The following is a 7826-nucleotide window of genomic DNA, read 5'->3' as shown; positions in this document are numbered from 1 at the left end:
GATATCTCAAATGGTCTGTTTCACAATACTGAAATATGTCTGTGTAGTAATAGCATAGAGTAGTAAAAAGAGTGAGATTTAGGCAGAAGAATTGATCTTGAATCCATTTTCTGAGTCACCCTGAATTCTTTAATCTTTCAGCCCATTTCCTCATCTATAAAAAAGAGGGAGGATAACTTTCACAGGTAATTGGCAGGCTAAATAGGAGTTATGAGCAATTGCTTCTTAATTAGTAAAGAACTATAATGTAGTTCTTGGACTATTGTTAGGATTTAAACCACTGAAGATAAATATATTTATTTAATGAGCTGGAATTTAAACATGTAGGGTTGTAGGTATCACATTTCTGAAGTCTTTTTAGCTTTATCATTATGACCCGGGAATGGTATAGTTGGAAGCCATTTTTAGCAATAACAGCCTTCTGTTAATTAAACTAATTTTGAGAACAGTAAGTGTTCCAACTGGTAATAATCCTATAATCTGCATAAAGCAGGTTTTCAGGCTGCTAGATAACTTGGTTCTCTTTTCCTTATTTCATCCATTTTACTTAACTATAGAGTAGTCATGAATCAGAGCCAAGACTGCCATGTGAGGTTGTGCACAACATAAAGGCACCCAGTTGAGGAGGTGAATAGACCTAAAATGTAGCTCACATTCCCTGCAAAAGCCCTTGTGCAGAGGAAAGGACACCTGCTATCTCCTCACCTGGCACCTGTGGTGCAGGTCTGCCCAGAGAGAGATGCCTTTTTCTGATTTGCCCTAAGGAAATACCTTTTTTTAATTCCCCTACCTAGAGGGTTCCTCTTTTAAAATGCAAAACAGTGCTGTGCTTCAGCTAACTTATGGCTGGCTCCCTAGAGGAAAGCCAATTGTGTGCATCTCTTCTCAGCTCCACTTTGAGTGACATCTGGTTGGTAGCTTTCAACTGGCAAAGAGATCGATGGGGTATTGACACCATAGAAATCAGTAAATGCTACAAAGCAGGGATTTCCCCCACCCCACCAGACTTGGTTTCCAGCGCACCACTGAAAAAGGCCTAGTGTGGGCTAGGATGGACCTGACAAGAGCAGGCATGTTAGGGATCCCTGGGTGGCACAGTGGTTTGGTGCCTGCCTTTGGCCCAGGGCGCGATCCTGGAGACCGGGGATCGAATCTCACATTGGGCTCCCGGTGCATGGAGCCTGCTTCTCCCTCTGCCTGTGTCTCTGCCTCTCTCTCTCTCCCTGTGTGACTATCATAAATAAAAAAAAAATTTTTTTTTAAATTAAAAAAAAAACCAGGCATGTTAGAGGCCTCAAAAATGTATGATTGGAAGACCTATGAAGCTTGAAGGGCTCTTTTTCTAAGTATATAGTCAGCTAGGAGATGTCCATATAAAAATCCGATTGCAGTTGACCCTTGAACAACACAGGTTTGAACTGTGCAAGTCCACTTATACACACCTTCAATACACAGAGCACAATGTTGTCTTTTTTAATGCTTTTTTTTAAAAAAGATATTGGGTGGAGAGGGGCAGAGGAAGAGGAAGGGAGTGTTACAAGCCAACTCCATGCTGAGGGCACAGTGTATGATCCCATGACCCTGAGATCAGGACCTGAGTTGAAACCAAGAGTTGGATGCCTAACCGACTGTGTCACCCAGGCACCCCAACACTGTATTTTTCTTAGGATTTTCTTAATAACATTTTCTCTTTTATACCTTACTATATAGCAAGAATAGAGAATATAATACATAAACAAAATGTGTGTGGACTGTTTATGTTATCGCTAAGGTTTCCAGTCAACAGTAGGCTATTAGTAGTTAAGTTTTGGGGGAGTCAAAAGTTACATGTGGATTTTTGACTTTGTGGGGTGTTGATGCCCCTATCCCCTGCATTGTTCACAAGACAGATAATAGTTGTGACTTCGAAACTGTTAAGGATTGCAGAGAGATACTCAACCCTACTCTAGAAATGACTAAGAGGTAAATCAGCTGAATTCTTAAAAGCAAGCCCTGGGGTCAGTAGACAGACTCATTCACCTATTAGGCTGTGACAGGTCCCCCAAACACTCATGGGTTGGGGGTTGGGCTGGAGTTGGACAGTGAGATTTAGCTTGCAAGCCATTTGACTCTGTGGTAAGATACATATTTGAGCAGGAAAAATGTCCTGTGGTTCACAACAACCGATTCCAAACCTGCCATGCCTCAGTGTCCCTTTGCTGAGAAAGAAAGCAGTGCCTGTTAAGCACTTTATAGCCCCAAACCCAACCTGGGTAGACTTGGCTAGTCCACAACCAAACAGGCCAAAAAGCCAAACAGAGTTTTGGATCAACCTCTTCAATGGAAAGAAGACCATGCCTGCCAGCACCACAAGAAAAGAAGGCATAGGATTTATGGCAAAAAAAATTCTAAAATAAATAAATACATAAATAAATAAATAAATAAATAAATAAATAAATAAATAAATAAATAAATAAATTTTTATGTATGTAAAATTCCCCTCAAATGTCAAGCCAGGATTGTCCCAAGGCCCCAACTGCCATATATAGAGAAGAAAAAGCATTGAAAAAGGAAGGAAGCCAAAAAAAAAAAAAAAAAAAAGGCCAAGACTACTCCCAGAAGGAGGCATTCACGCAGGCATCAAATACAAAATGAAAGCTGGCAGCACCCTTTCCCTTGTGAGAGTAGCCCCAAGATTTTACCACTCTAGAGAGAAAAAGGAAAATCTGTATGCCCTTGAGACTTTATAGGGAGGCAGAGGAAGAACTCTACCTAGCAGTAGCCAGTGCAGTGTCTTTAAAGCTAGCAGCACTCCTCCTGGAATGGGGCAGAGTGAAGAGAGCCACAAGTGGTGCAGAGCAGGAGTCTGGAGTACAAGTCAGAAGCACACACACCACAGTACATGACTGGGCTCAGGAGATGCTGACTCGTTTAGAGGACAAAGGGTATCCCCAGCCAGAGATACTGGAAGTATGAAATAGGAGAAGATCCTTTTTCAAATTTTACAAAGGACTCCCCATGGAGCCCCTTTCCTTAGCACTCCTTTAGTGAAATGTAATGTTTTATAGATCATTAACCACATCATTCCAAACCCGGGGGTGACAAAAAACCATCAAGCTAAAATGCTCCTTCGTTGGTTATCAGATAAAGTGAAAACAGAGTATCTCTACAAGCATAATAGGTACCAATGGCATTTTGAGTAAGATGGCTTTTTAGGAACATTTTTGCTGAGGAAAAAGAAGCAGCTAGTTGTGAGCTGGTAGATATTTAACAACTGACTCTTGGTTGGGGTAGGTCTGATGTGTAGTATTTACCAATTTCTACGGTAGAAAGATTCCCACTATGGTCATGCTATGGTGTTGTCAACCGGCAACCAACATTTTTGAAAATTTAAAAATTGCTCTTTGCAGGGCACCTGGGAGGCTCAGCAGGTTAAACGTCTGTCTTCAGCTCAGGTCATGATCCCAGGGTCCTAGGATCAAGCCCCTCATCAGGGTCCCTGCTCAGTGGGGAGTCTGCTGCTCTCTCTCCCTCTACCTCTCCCCCTGCTTGTGCTCTCTCACCCTGACTCCCTCAAATAAATAAATAAAATCTTTAAACAAACAAACAAACAAAAAAAACTGGCTCTTGCAACATGTATGAACCACCTTTGCACCACTGGATAATCTATATAGAATGAGAATAGGAAATCTGTTAGGGGTCTTTCAGGTGAGAGTAAATACCCAACTGAAACTGGTATAAACAATAATGAGAGTGAAAGCTACAGTGGCTTGACAATATCATTAAAGACATTTAAAGTTATTAAAGACACAGAATATTCCCTTCCTTCCGCTCTACCATCCTCAGTGGTTGGCTTTTGCCCTTGGCTTATCCTCTCATAAACATCCCAAACAGTAAAAGTAAACTCATGTCTTTTCTTAAAAAAAAAAAAAAAAGCCATAAAGCATTTTGTTAGTTTAAATTTTTCTTCAAAGTAAACTTAAATGTTCCTTAAATTGTTTGTGTGCCTAAGTTTGAAACTTTAACCAAAGACATGTTTCTTTCCCCTCCAACTCCAATTACCAAGTGGCTTTTTTTATATATACCTTCACTTCCGTTTCACTTTATTTCACTGAAATTTGTTTCTAGTTAATAGTATAATTCATTTACAGTTTAACTGAAAATATAGAGTTGTTACACGTTGCCTCTGATTAACCACGGTCAATAGTGACGTAGGTCCCATTTCATTGGTTTCTCATATTCTGCTAGAATGGTTAAATTAACAGTCAAACTGATTTCCACCCCTCAGTTTTCTCTTCTGTGTTAGTGGAAACCCCAACAGAAGATTGATGATAAAAATCTACATTCTCAAGTATTTTTTGTATATCCTATTTTTAGACCATTCCTTCTTAGGAAATATTTGAAGGGGGAAAATTTTTCTTTGAGGTGAATAGAGAAGTAGCTCTACCACCCACATCCCTTCCATTCAAATTGCTGCTTCCAATTGTCCCTTCTGCTTTGAGTCTGTAAAATCTTAGCAGAACTTAAAAAAAAAAAAAAAAAAAAAAAAAGCTAAAGAAAGAAACAATGCCACAATTCAATTCGAGAGTAGCATTAAAAACCTGTTTCTACTAATGTTAACACATGGCAATAGGTGCCAAGTAACTTGAAAGACAGAAAAATTCATTAGGTTAGTGGTTATTAAAATAACAATAGAAAACCTTTATTAGGGGCTTCCTATGTAATCAGTAATGCACTGAATGATTTACATGGATTTGAGCTCATTTTATTACTACAATTCTGTAAGGTGGTGTGATGGTTAGTCTTACATGTCAGCTTAGCTAGCTGTAATACCTAGTTATTTGTCAAACACTAATCTAGACGTTTTTTGTGAGGGTATTTTGTTGATGTGGTTAACATCTACAATCACTTGACTTTAAATAAGGATTATCCTTGATAATATGGGTGGACTTTATTCAATCAGTTAAAGGCCTTAAGAACAAAAATGAGGTTTCCCAGAGAAGAAATTCTACCTCAAGACTACAGCTTCAAATCCTACCTGCTGGTCCATCCTATAGATTTCATAAACTACAATACTAACCAAGTAAGTTTTCAGCCTGCCTGCCTGTCCTACACATTTCAAGCTTGTCAGTCCCCTCAATGGCCTGAGCCACTTCCTTCAAATATTATCATCTATGTCCTACTGGTTCTCTTATTAGAGTTCTAGAGAACCCTGATACAGGTGGGCACTGTCATGTTTCCCATCTTTAAAATGGAGAAGCTGTGGTTTGAGAAAATTTGCTGGGTTAAACAGGCAGTCAGCAGAACCTGAACTTTAAACACGGAAGTTGACTTTGGAACCCTTGAAAGCAATCATCATATTATGACTAAGGAAACCTTTGCTGGCTGGATGTATCACTGGGATGTTGTGCCTAATTTTCATCTTATTTTTTAAAGGTTTATTTATGTTACAAAAGGAGAGAGAAAAGCGGTGGTCGGGAAAAAGCAGAGGGAGAGGAATAGAGAATCTCAAGCAGACTCCCTGCTGACTGTGGAGCTGAGGCAGGGCCGATCCCAGGACCCTGAGATCACGACCTGAGCCAAAATCAAGAGTTGGATGCCCAACTGACTGAGCCACCCAGATACCCCATAATTTTCACTACTGTTTAAAAGAGTGATTCAAGTAGAATGCATCTTCCTGGAGAATCAGCCCAGAAGTGTAAATGAATCTAGACAGATGGACAGTATACATCTGTTCTTCTCAGTTATTCTGCTGCCCGATGTCTCTATCATACAACTCCTCCCATCTATTTCTCTGCTGTCCAAGTATCTTTGCCATGTCCTTATCTTAGCACACCCAGGGTCCTACTAGCAGAATATAGTCTTCTTAAAGAGACTATTCTTTGGAAGATATAACAAGGAAGCAGAATAGAGAGGATTCATTCAAAATTCCGTTAGAAAAGTTTTAATCTATATCTAGCTGTTGTGGGCAAATAGCTGGAACCACTTTATTGACTGTCTGCCTACTGAAAACCAGATGTTGTTCTTTGAGCTCCCAGACCTACATCATAATCCTGAAACCAGGTACACATGCACACCTTCACTGCAGAGCCCAGTACTAGTTGGGAGTCATTTTCCTGCGGAACTAAAATCTCAGGTTCTTCAAATTTAAGGGAATCCTAATTGTAGAGCCCCTAACTCTGCAACTCAGGGTTGATGGGAAATTTTTAAATGCAATATTTGAAAGAGGCTTCTTCTGAAACAGAATACAGAACTTTTGAACAGAAGCGTTCAGCTGAGCAAAAAGTCCAGAATGGCCCAGATTGTAGGGGATCAAAAAAATTAAAGACAGTCTGAGGGAAATGAGAGAGGCCTAAAATAAATTTAACTGCCTGCTTACCAGGAGCATAGGAACATTTACTTTGGGGGCAAGTCTTGATTGCACTGCTATGAAAAGGACCATGAATCCTCAGAGTGAAATGGTAAAGGGAGCAGCAAAGAGAGAAAGAGGCCCCTGTTAAGTGTGGGCGGCACCATTGCTAGTCTGGTGTCTGATGGCATTTTTCGAAAATGATACCATTTGTAAAATGAGTTTAAAATAGGATTTGACTAGTGATTTCATGTCTGTAAAGAGTATTGATTATTTTGGGATTTCCTCCAATGTTTAGAGGCTCCCTCCTTTGAACCCGCTGATTGACTAGTTCATCTACAGCTGCTCTCGGTGCTCAGCAAGTTTCCTGGTCCTGTTGCTAGGAGACCAGGACTTCTCAGAAGTGGGCCCTGTGACAAGCATCATGAGGCGGTGGTGGGCTCTGCCGACTAGCCACAGTGCCATCAAGCGGTCACTCTGCAGAACAGTGAGACAAGGTTGTTTTGTGTCCTCTGTTCTCTCATTAGAGAGCTCTGAGATTGTCTCTGTTCCAGATGAATTAGCAGGTTAGTGAACAGTGAGGAATTGTTTATTCTCTTGTACTCTTCTGCACACAGTGAGGGTTATTTTCTCCAATAGATGAATCATGCCACGGCAAGCAGGATGGATGAAATTAGAAGAATGCTGGACTGGTTGGTGGAAGGCATTTTAGGTCGCCCCTAATTTGACCTCTCTTGGTTGTAATTTCTTCTAAACAAGGGGTATGGGCTGGGTCTCTCAAAGTCCCTTCTATCCCCAAATCTCTAATTCTTTGCTGCTTTTACACGCAGTTCTTCCAGAAGAGCTTATCCTCGAAGCTGATCTTGGTCAAGTAGCTTCAACAGACTTTGGTTATGTTGCTACACAGTGACTTTGAGCAGGTGACAGCAAAGCTGCAGGGGTAAAGGGAAAAACCTGTGCCTACCACGAGAGGCAAAATTGCCAACCTTATGTGGCAAATGCCTCTGCTCCTACATATTTGGTGGAGTCCCCCTGGGTAAAACTGTCCTTCCCAAGCAAGGAATTCTGGCCCACGAAATCAGCTCCAGGTGTCTTGGGTAAGAATCTGAGGTAAGGTCAACAGGGAAGCACATCTGAGCAGGATGTACTTGTGGACTTTCAGCAGCAGGCTGGTTGGATTAATGGGTTCACTGAAGATTTCTATAGAAGAGAAAAAGGAATTTGAATTCCACCTCAAAGGATGAATCCCTGTCCCTTCCTCTTGACAATCTCTGGAAGCCAGCTAAAGGATTGTCTCTACTCTGGACCCAGCTTCACATTACTTTTCAAGTCCTGTTTGGAGGCTACATAAATCCAGATTCCTGGTGTGCCTCATTACACTCCTGTATGGAGACCGGGCTAACTTTTCACTCTCTCCAATAACCTGCCTTGCTGTTGATTTAACTCTGGTTCTTGCCAGCCAAATATGAATTATGGTGAATGCTGTTCTTGTCCTGCT

The sequence above is a fragment of the Canis lupus genome, chromosome 25 (assembly GCF_048164855.1).
Source record: "Canis lupus baileyi chromosome 25, mCanLup2.hap1, whole genome shotgun sequence".
NCBI classification, from domain to species: Eukaryota; Metazoa; Chordata; class Mammalia; order Carnivora; family Canidae; genus Canis; species Canis lupus.
Note: the sequence above shows the minus strand (reverse complement) of the source record.